General features: G+C 39.3%; 1 long non-coding RNA gene across 2 annotated transcripts; it reads left to right on the top strand.

Moving 5' to 3' along the window:
- The first annotated feature begins 645 nt into the window (after positions 1-645).
- On the top strand, positions 646-4,071 carry LOC145559830 (uncharacterized). Of its 2 annotated transcripts, none has more exons than XR_014092981.1 (5): positions 646-846; positions 1,085-1,162; positions 1,283-1,348; positions 2,514-3,124; positions 3,714-4,071. It is a non-coding gene; the product is annotated as an uncharacterized LOC145559830 (long non-coding RNA). The 2 variants fall into 2 exon arrangements; XR_014092980.1 differs by having other exon boundaries at positions 2,511-3,124.
- Positions 4,072-11,639: the final 7,568 nt, after the last annotated feature.

The raw sequence follows: 11,639 nt of genomic DNA, 5'->3' as shown, positions 1-11,639 counted from the left end.
TTGTTCGAGTTTTTATTTTCATTCTTCCATTGCGTCCGACTCCTTGACTCAGATAAATAAATACTAAATAAAAGTCATTGTACTTTTTATTTTTAAGGCTGAAATAAATGTGTTATTATTATTAAAATAAATGCGACTACAAATATTGGCATCATATGCCTTATTTTAAATAAAAATTATAAATCATAAAAAGCAAAGTACTATTGATCTAATCTCTCTTCTCTTTAGGAACATCCTTCTCTTGGTCAATTAGGTCGGCCTTCACCATTAATGTGTCTTTCGTAGCCCGAACCGTCACACCCCTAGTCGAACTTTCACCCCTTTCACCCTTCTTGAATTTTTTCGGTTGTTTCTCCCTGTAGACCATCTTTTCTTTACCCTTTCCTTTCACATAATTCTTCTTTCTTGGCATTATAGGAGTCTTAATTACTACAAATCCCTTAGTTTCTCGACGCTTTTGCCTCGACGCCGAATATAAGCCGTCAACATAAAATTTAGGTTCCGTTTTTTCTCGACGCTTTTCTGAGTCGTAATATTTTATGGACATTAAAAGGCGTCGAAATACTTTCATGCACGTGACTCAATGGCAGTCATTTCAGATCTCAATATTACGAATAACAAAAGAAAAGCAGGGCAATAAAAAAACGCAATAAAAAATAAAACTGCTTGCTCCCCACTCGCCGCCACAGACCCATCTCTATCTCAATTTCTCCCAAAACCTAATTACTCCGTACCTTCTATCATCATCCATACAATCGCATCTCCTAAAACCACTTGTGATTCAAAGATTTTGCCTTAAACCTGTGGAAAAATTGTTCATCTACTTTTTATTTTTTTCAATTCCTGGTAATGTTCTCATAAATTTCCTTTTTTTTTTTTAATTTATGTAGTTTGATCAGTGAAATTAGGTATTTATATAGATTTATTGTTCAGAAATTATCTTGAATTATTAGTTATTGTATAGTAATCGGTCATTATTAGTATCAAATTAAGGGTTTGATTCAATTGGTGTGTTGGGTGCAGGCCAGGGAAATTGATAACATTTTCGTTTGTTTATACTCATTATTTTGGGTTGTTGGTATAGATTTTTGTATATTTCACACTATCGCCTCCCTCACCACCCACACTCGCACCGACATCAGCGCAGACCACCACATGTACCGTAAGTCCTCTTGCCTAGTTGCCTTACACATCCTCTAATTCTATTTATTCCAATATATTAAGATTGGATCTTATTCAGTTATTAATTAATTTTTTTTTGGACATTGTATATTGGTGGTAGGTTGAATAAGAGCATATATTATGCCGTCAAAGTTGAAAGATTTGGCGAGGATGCATGCAAATCTAGGTAAGCTTATTTGGAATTTTTTTTGCCATTAATATTGATTTAACATCTTCTAATTATTTATTATAGTTTAATTTTGTTAGGAGATTTGATTATAATTAAAGGATTTGAATAATTGAAGGATTTGATTATATTTGAGAGGTTGGATTGTTGGGTTTATTGTGGTGATAAATGTACTTATTGAATGTTAATGGTGACATTGTTAGATGCACAGGGTTCTTATGTTTTAATTGAGCAAAGGTTTGTTGCTAGTGAAAAAGGACGATATGATGATCAAGAACGTAACTAAATTCAGGGATAAATTCATCAAGAATTTGGGTGGTATTCTTGTTAAACAAATTGCCAACTATAGTTGTTGGGATGGTAAAAATTTATACTTTTGAATTACAGATTTATTTGAAGGAAGAAGATAGTTTTTAAGCTAGTTTTTTTAAAAAAAAAATTTTTTAATTATTATTAATAGTAGTTTTTAAGCTAGTTGTTGAGGTTTTGGTATAAGTTAAATAAGATACCCAATCCTGAACCAACCTCTTGTTTACTCACTAAGTGGAAGATTTTAAATGCCATATGATCTTGATGCAGATTTCAGTAAAGACGTGGGCAACAAATCATTTGTCCCTAATTCGTGGAAAAAGAATTTAACCTGCAAAAGTTGGGGTTGACTTACCTTGGCTTATTAAGGTTCCTCTGATGAATGAGTTAGAGTAGTTAAAATGCAAGCAATCTGATCTCTAGGAAGAATTCTCAATGAACCTTTGCCTATCAAGTCATGGGTTTTGTAGTTACCTTATCAAATCATGTTGATATACTAAACTAATACTAGATTCGATGGCATTTTACTTAAGAACAAAATATCCTTGTATGCATTTGATCTTTGATTTGAGTTATTTCAAACCGTAAAACAGAATATTATGAGGTTTTATACTTATACATGTAATGAGTTAGCTCTTTTATAATTTTAATCGGTACTCGTTTAATTTGATTTATTTCAATTTATGAGTATTTACAACTTTTTGCAGAGGAATAATTAACAAAAAATTATATAACTATTTATAATTGGATTTTTACTGTGTTTGGAGCTTCATTTTTGACGTCATTTGGGTATGATGATGTGATCTTTTTTTTTTTTTTTTTTTTTTTTTTTTTTTTTTTTTTTTTACAACAGCAGAAATAAAGGAAAACAGAACAAAATAGAAACTAAAAAATATCAAAAGTTGTCGAGGTAGAAAAGCTGCTTGCATTGGTTCGACAATGGTTGGCTATTTGGTGGGGGAGATTAACCTCCATTCAGTCCACTTTAAGGACGATGCAATGCTGAAAGGTGCTTCGAATTTTGATAATTTCCTTCATAGTCCATAATAGGTGAATCTCCGATGGTCTATTGTTCCTTAAGGCTGTGACGAGAATGGCAGAATTAGTTAAAAGTTTAATAGATTTATAACCATATTCACTAGCCCATCTTAAAGGCATAAAGGCAAGCCCAAAACTCAGTCTGTAAAGCCGAAGAAGCAATTCCAGAAGAACCTCCAGCCTCCCTCTCGCCCAGATGATGTGATCTTTGTTGTGAGTTATAGCTATTTTAAGACTCCCCAAAAGATCCAAGACTTTTTTTAAGGTATTTTTTACGTTATTAATTGTATGATCTGGTATATTTTTTTGTACAGTTACTCAATCTGCATTTTAGTTTTTCGAGCAGGAGTGATGTGATGGTGCAGGGATCAAGGTATACCTTTTTTTAGGGATCAAGGGATTAAGGTATACCTAGGTTTATGATTTTGGGTAAGTGTTACATTATTATTGTTTCAGTTGATTTTGTACTCCAATTCTTTAATGTATATCTTTGCGATTTTTAGTTTATAAAATTAATATGAATTTTTTATTTCTATAATTTTTTTTCTTTGATGTGATTTATTATTGGTGATTTTTGCAACACCTGATTTTTGAGGTGGATTGTCTGAATTTTTATCATAAGCTCAAGAAAGGATCTTACGAGTTATCTACAGTGGGCACTATTACTATGATATTGATATGTATTAATTTTGTTCAAATATTGCTTTTGTTTTAACTATGTATGCTGCTTGTTTAATTTAGAGTGCTTGCTTGGTCCATTGTTTCCGCTCTCCATGTTCCTATTATTGTGAACTTTTATTAATTTTGGGTTTTGTTTTTGCTTTTGTTTCGATAATATTTGTATTTTTGGGTTGGTTCGTGAATGGTGAAGATTTGAAAGAAGGGGGTGGTTTCTAGTTATTGCCTTAAAGTCTTAGGTGTGGTTTCTTTTTGAATAGTCATTGTAATTGGTATTTGTATATATTACAAATTCAATTTCTGTCATCAGTTTAAATGATTGATGTTGTTCTTGTTCCAGGACGCTAACCACACTGTTGTCGACCTTGCTACTGTTGCCGCGCAATGTTGTTGTTGTTGGTTTTGATTCCCGATGATGTTGTCAGTATTCCAAAGACAACAATGATTGGTCACAATAAGAACTTTGCTCTACGCCCCCTTGCAAGCAGATTAAGCAGCAGCTAAATTGGAGATTGATTGAAGTTTTATTGTAAAGAAATGAGCAGATTTGTTTCACTACAACTAGTCAAGAATAAAGTATAATTAAGTTAGAATTATATCTTTTGTAATAGAAAAACTCATTACTATTTGATATTGTACATAAACTATAAATATATTTATATGAAATAAAAAAAAAATGGCCAATTTTGCTGTGTATATATTGGTAAATAATACTTGTAAACTAGTAATGATTTTTAGTGGGAAATATTTTATTTGTAATTGTATTCTAGATATTTTTGTATAAAATATGGACAAGAAAAAGCGTCCCTAACAAAGAAAAATAGACAGGAAAAAGCATCGGCAAAATACTTGACATCAAATATATGAAACCGTGGACACAAAAAAGCGTCGCTGTCTTTAAGATTCTAGACACAAAAAAGCGTCGTTAAAGCTTAGAAAATGCGCAAACTACTGACATTTCGACGCATTGTATAAATATTTGGACACAGTATAGTGTCGAGATTCGCGACGCTTTTTGATGACGACCAATATTCTCGACTCACATTTTCTCGACGCTTTTTTGAAGCATCGATAAATAAATTTTCGACGCTTTTTAGTGTCGAAAAAAGGCTTTAAAAGCGTCTAAAAAGGACGGATTTTCTAGTATATAAACTCAATCCCTTGTGTTCTCGGACCTAGACGATCTTTAGGAGGAACTTTCTTATTTCCAAGACGACTCTTCACATCAGACTTGCGTGATCCGAATCGTTCCCTCCTACTTCTAGGGTTCAACCATGCCTTGTATGCACTAGACAAAGGAGGAGGAGCTTGGTCACTTGCAGAAACGGTACACAAAGGTCTTCCAATCCAATAAGCCTCGTACTTGTGAACGTTACTTTCATGAAACGATACATCACGAGGACTATCGTTATAGCGTGGAATTACTTGTTCAAGTCCATACTGCCGCATCAGTCGAGAAGGACAATAAAAGGTCAGTTTTGAGATACTAGGAACACGACAATATGGAGTTTCATTCGTGCCAACCATCCTAGTAAGCCTCCACCAAGGCACCACCCAACGAATGGAAAACTCCCTCTTTGCAAAGAAATTTTTCCAATCTTCATACGACATGTTCGCAGAGTATTTCTTTTTCCTGCGGACTAGGTCGTTAGGGCCATATTTTTCAACATCTTCGGGGGCTTCAAATAATTCCAAACACTCCATCAACCAAATCTGCAAAAAAGAAAAAAATTAGTGAAAAAAAATATATAAAAAATTTTTTTTTTTTGCAGATTCCCGTGACACGGCAGGTTTCACCGTGTCACGGCAAACACCCACCGTGACACGGTGCCTGTTTTGTGTCACGGGGGCTATTCGGAGCGTATTTCTACTTGCAGTAGTACTAGAGAGCCCTTCCTGATGGCTTTCCGGTCAGCTTTTGCCTCGTCAAGGCCACGAAATGTTTCTCCAAGGCACGTCGGCATAGGAGATCTTCCGGATTCGACATGCTCAAGCACGGACGCTAGACAAGCATGTCCTACCCTACCGTTTGCAAATAGAAGCTTGCTAAACATGCAAAAAATATATGCCCTTCTACGATATACATGATAAGACTCAGAGATAGGGAGATTAAAATATAAATTAGCAAGTTTTTCTAAGTCTACTTCATTACCACACACAATTCTATTTAAATCTGGATCTGTTAGATTCAGATGGCGTTCAAAATCTTGGTAATAATATTCACGTAGGGTAGGCATAGCAATAAGATTTCTAGCAGGAAATCCAAAGATTGCGCCGAATTCCTCCGGCGAGGGACAGATTTCATCATAATCAAATTTGAAACAGTGTGTTTCTAGACTCCAATAATCTAATGCTGCCCTAAGAAAATCATGTTCAATAGCTACGTGTCGCAGGGCTAGCAAACCCCTGACATGAAATAATTCTAACTCTCTTTTTTCAGCATTGGTCAAAGAATAAGACCAGTCGCGCAATGTATTATCAAAATTCTGAGACATGATTATTGAAATATGAAATTCTAAATTATTTGGTGTTTCGTAACTATGCATATCATGAATAATCTGGTCTTATTTTATAGCAAAAGCGCTCGAAACTGCCCAGAATTTATCTTCTCATACGCGTAAAACACACCGCTGAATAATACGCGTCCCGTGACACGGGAAGTTCCACCGTGTCACGGGAACTTTTGCCGTGACACGGCAAGTTCTGCCGTGACACGGTACACAGTGCCGTGTCACGGCACTTCACGCATTTTCTTTTTTCATCTTTTCCCGTATCTATCCGGATTTTTATAGTATTTTATCTTCACCGTTTATTTTTCAGTTTTTCTGAGAGTCTTATTTCTACTAAAATTCTCACCTTTTTTTTATCTATATTCTTGTTATTATTATTATCTTTATTTTATTTATTTATTTATTCATCACTTTAAGATTTTATTTCTTTATCACTTTATTTATTTTTTGTCTTTTTATTTCTTTTTATTTTGGGGAAGGTAATTTCATTTCTTTATCATTTTATTTTTTGTCTTGGGGAAGGTAATTTCATTTATTTCTTTATCATTTTATTTTTATTTCTTTTTCTTTTGGGGAAGACAATTTTATTTTGCTTGTCTTTTTATTTCTTTTTCTTTTGGGGAAGGTCGGTACCCTCCATTACTCCACTTATATTTTTTTTCGTCGCGTCGTTAATAAATACACAATCACACACAAGGAGTTTCAAGCACACACTAACACACAATAATAAATACATGAACCGTGAATAATGTACAAAAAGAGTCGTAATAAATAAACATGTCAAGTGTCATCATAATATGTACAAATAAAAATCCTCGGTCAAAAATCCCTAGAGCCAGAATCAGTATCATCTCCACCCTGCGCATACGGGAACGGTGAGCCAAAGAGTCACTCCACCTTCCGAGTACGGGGAGTAGTGTCCCTACTAGTCCCTGTAACCCCAGCAGTAGTCAAGCTGGACCCGTCCAGCCGGAAAATGGTGTAGACTGGCCCAAAGACACTGGAATCATCGGTGAAGGCATCGTCCCATACATTGGAACTGAGAACAAGCCCGACACCGGTGGAGGAATCCCGGACAATGGAGCTGAAAATGAACCGGGATCCAAGGGAGTCAAAACAGACCCAAGCTCAGGCTGTGGAGGCTGTGAAAACGACTGTCGCTGCCCTTGACTCTGGCCCGGAAAACGCTGGGAAGACTGAGGCTGCTGCCACTGAGCCTCCTGAAATGGCTGAGTAGTCTGAGGCTCTCGCTGAGAATGAGAACGCTGGTAAATCTCAGGAGATCGTCTACCACGACCAAGCTCCTCCTCGTCCGAGCCTCTAGGCCTCGAGCGCGAGCGGGACATCCGTCGCTCCTGAAAGATACAAAATCAAAGGTGTCAACAGTGCAAAATAAAACAAATGGTAGAAGTAAAAATGAATGATACCTCAAGAATGTCACTAGAGCTCCGACAACTCGCACCACGCCGAAGCTTGATGATGCAATACTTCAGGGCGTCAACCAGTTTCATGAGCCCCATCATCTCCGGGCGGTTAGGCTGAGGATAAAACAAAGAAAAGTCAGTAACAAGCAGTGTTAAAATGGTGAATAATGCATCAAAGAAAACTCACCGGCTCAAAGACCTCGGGCAGAGACTCCTGCGCCTGTCTGTAACCCTCTGGCGCGTCAGCAATATGGTCCTCGGTGATACCAATCGGCCCTAGATAGCGGACAGATTGAGGAGGAATCTCGATCCTCCCCACAGGGCGGATAGTCGTCTGAAAATATGATTGAATAATCAAGTTATTCGACTATTTAAAACAGAGACTAATAAAGAAGATCCTCAAAAGAAATCATACCTCAGGATGAAGGGGTGGAGGAGCCAGAGAGGGAAGCAAGTCCCGCGCATAGTCACTCTCCATGTGAACGAACTCCTGCCATGGAAAAGTATAGCGCTCTCCCCTGTTGATCAATTCTCTGATCAAGCGGGAGTCCAGCATCGACTCTGGTGGAGATGAGGGCACCACAAAACGATCGCCGCTATGCTGACGAACGACTCGCTCCCCTAAATACCAGACAAAGCGTCCGGTACCAACCAAAATGGTACGGTACGCTGAAAGACGCAAGGACTCAGGTAGATCAGTCATCCTGGCCCAAGGACGATACTGGACATCAATGGCAACCTGGAAACCATAAAAAGTTAGCGTGAAATAACGAAAACAACGTCAGAAGGAAAAACGCAACGAAACTAATCCTTACGCCAACAGAAGAGGTGCCTCGGCGTAGTAGCCCACGCAGTGCAGGGACGGACTCCACCCGCGACTCTCCTCGATCACGCCAGCTGGCGCCGACAGGGAAATCATGGACCCATCCACGACGCCGGCGAGGAGCCAAGCCTGGGAAGTACTCGTAGAACCATAGCTGCGATGAAAATTAATCTTGAGCACATGAGTCGAACAAGCTAAAGTGAAACAAAAAGGGAAAAGATCATCACCTCTACGACTATCCACAGACCATAGACGGTGATGGAAGACTCGTCATTCAGCTGCCGACAGCCATGACGTAGCGATAAGAGGAGATCGGCGTATCCAAGGCTGGCCCAGCTATAGGATCCTATCTCATTGATCCTGACTAAAGAAGAGAGGTAGCAAAGGAGTACGCGTGAACTCCTATCAGGAGAGAGGGTCAAAAAGATCAGGATCAAGATGAAGATCAGCACTCGCTACTCAGCCGTCGTATCCTCCATCTCGAAGCCACGAGCTAAAACTGAAGCCAGCTCCGATCGTCCACTCCTAGGACCACCTCGAGACACTGGTCGGGTCCTGATGTGCTGAACGATCGGACCAAACAAATCAGCTTCCTTAGTCGATACCCAAGATAGATCGGACATCGGACCTACAGCCCGGTCGGTGAAGCGCAGCCCGCTAATCATGCTGAAGTCTAGAGGGGTCACCGTCATCTCCCCCCAAGCAAAATGAAAAGTGTTGGTAGTATCCCAGAAATACTCCAACAATGCGCGAACGACCGTCGCGCCGCAACCCCGGGGGTTGCGAAACCCTCTAACCGCCGTATAGAAATCTACTAAGCCAGCCGATTCCCATAGGGCGTTCGTAGCAGGATCCCTCGTAATGATCTGGTGAACTCGAGGGATCAGATCGCCGGCTCCAGAGCCATGGTGGCGAAGCGTGCCATCGACTATGCCGGAGAGTGGGCGATGAGAGACATGGTTTTCACAGCAGAAAACCAACTGGTCTGGAGTCCACGGAGATGGAACCCACCTACCCCTACTCGTAGAAGTCCGAAGCTCGGACTCTAAGACATCGTCGTCCATGCCCTCAGGAACGGTGGGAGTGTCCTCCCGAAAAGCCCGACGCCGGCCGTGGGTAGAAAGATCGCAATCTCGTCGCCTAGGCATGCTATTATAAAAATCTAAATGTTTAGCATCATTTCCTAATTCATTTAATTCAAGTTTCATATTTATAAAAATAAAAATCTAAATACTTAGCATCATTTCCTAAGTTATTTAGTTATTTGTTGAATTATATGCTAAATTTTTATCTCCAGGCTAAAAATTGGCAAAGTTATGGTATTTAGTTTCTCCATGACAAACTAATACTACAGTTCTCCTAGTCGCATGATACTATGTTCTCCATGACAATATAGTACATACGCAAAATATGTTTCGAAGTTGCACAAAAACAATGAATCAACACATCATGAAACACTTCAAAAGATTTACCACCATTTTTTCACCATTTCAAGTACAAAAGAAGTAGCATGAACATCATTTCACAAAGTAGTACCCAAAAATGGTGATTTGCTCAATTCTCCATCAAATCATGCAATTTTTGTTTCAAATTTCTCACAAACACACATACATACATATACAAGTAAAGTCATGGCAAGAATTTCAACATAAAACCTCAAAATCAAAAATCCCCAAATTGATTTTTAAGGGTTTTTTATGAAATTACTTTTGAAGCAAATTTGAGGCACAAATTAAGAAGAACTTACATAGATCCTTGTAGAGGGTCGAAAATAAAGAAGATAGCAAAAAATTAAAGCAAAATTGGTGGAAATTTAAGCTCCAAAAGCTCGAAGAACTTCGAAGAGCTGCGCGGCCGCCGTGACGCGGTTGAGTTTTGCCGCGGCTCGGTGGAAGACCAACGTGTCACGGGGACCAAGTAGGGTGCCAGAGCCTTGTTGTGCAGCAGCAGCACCGACGAACAACAGCAACAACAGCAGGAACAACAGTAGCAACAGCCCGCGGTAAAAAACAAAAAGAAAAAAAAAAGAAAAAAAGAGAGAGAATGCAGAATTGCCGTGTCACGGTTGTCGTTCCTGTGTCACGGTGAGGACGGACGGCGGCCGGATTGTTTTAACCGTGGCGCGGCGATTTGTGTGAAGCAAGAAGATGAAAATGGAGAAGTTTAGAGAGAGGAGATGAGAAATGGCGAAATAGTGAAGCAGAAATGCGAATTTAAAGACAAAAAAAGTAACTGTTACGCTCCCCGTTCACCGTGCCACGGTTACCGTACACTGATGACGTGGCGCGCTGGTATTCGTCGATAAAAAGCACAATAATTCACGCGTTGACCGATTCAAACAGCAAAAAAAAAAAAAAAAGAGCGAAAAAATATTCCCGTGACACGGGATTTTATCCCGTCTGACGGGAGGAGTTCCCGTGTCACGGCAAAGAGGTGACGTGGCACGGCAGCTCTGTACATTGTCAGCGAATATTCCTGGCGTTTTTGACAAGTTTGAGCGATTTTTCGAGGTTATTGGGCGGTTATTTTTCGCTAGAATTACGCGGAAAATTCTAACTGATTCTTAAAGGGGACTAAAATTACCATTTTACCCCTAGCAAGCGTCAAAGTCTATTTTTTGGCATTTTAAGCACTTAATATGGTCGGATAATCGGCTTAAAATTGTGAATCATCTGCGGCCCACGTTCGGGGATAATCGAACCATCATACAAATTTCAGCAATCGTCGGCTTTCCTCAGGCTTGGAAAGCATTATCGGTGGATTTTTCTTCAAGTGAAGAAAACTGCCAAGTCGGCTTTCCTCAGGCTTGGAAAGCGCTATCGGTGGATTTTTCTTCAAGTGTAGAAAACCGCCAAGTTGGCTTTCCTCAGGCTTGGAAAGCATTATCGGTGGATTTTTCTTCAAGTGAAGAAAACCGCCAAGTCGGCTATCCTCAGGCTTGGAAAGCGTTATCGGTGGATTTTTCTTCAAGTGTAGAAAACCGCCAAGTCGGCTTTCCTCAGGCTTGGAAAGCGTTATCGGTGTATTTTTCTTCAAGAATAGAAAACCGCCAAGTCGGCTTTCCTCAGGCATGGAAAGCGTTATCGGTGGATTTTTCTTCAAGTATAGAAAACCGCCAAATTCCTTTGTCGGCTTTCCTCAAGCATGGAAGGCATTATCGGTGGATTTCTTCAAGGATAGAATGACACCAAATTCATTCATCGACTTTCCTCAAGCATGGAAAGTATTATCCGGTAGCTTTCTTCAGGCTTAGAAAACTACCAAACTCTTCAGTCGGCTTTCCTCAAGCATGGAAAGCATTTCAACAAATGTCACTCGGTGGATTCCTTCAAGCTTAGGAATCTGCCAAATTCGTTTGTCACCGATACACCGGTGTCAGATACGTATTCTATCCCTTTACTCCTTTTATCTGTAGAACTAACATTTTTCTGCAGGTATCGGCGTATACAGAGTGATTTAGGATCGCAGAACGTCTTAAATCATTCTCCGTCCCTATCGGCTACTTTGAC

This window comes from Chenopodium album, chromosome 9 (assembly GCF_948465745.1).
Source record: "Chenopodium album chromosome 9, dcCheAlbu1.1, whole genome shotgun sequence".
Taxonomy (NCBI): Eukaryota; Viridiplantae; Streptophyta; class Magnoliopsida; order Caryophyllales; family Amaranthaceae; genus Chenopodium; species Chenopodium album.
Note: the sequence above shows the minus strand (reverse complement) of the source record. Positions and strands in the feature narration are given on the sequence as shown.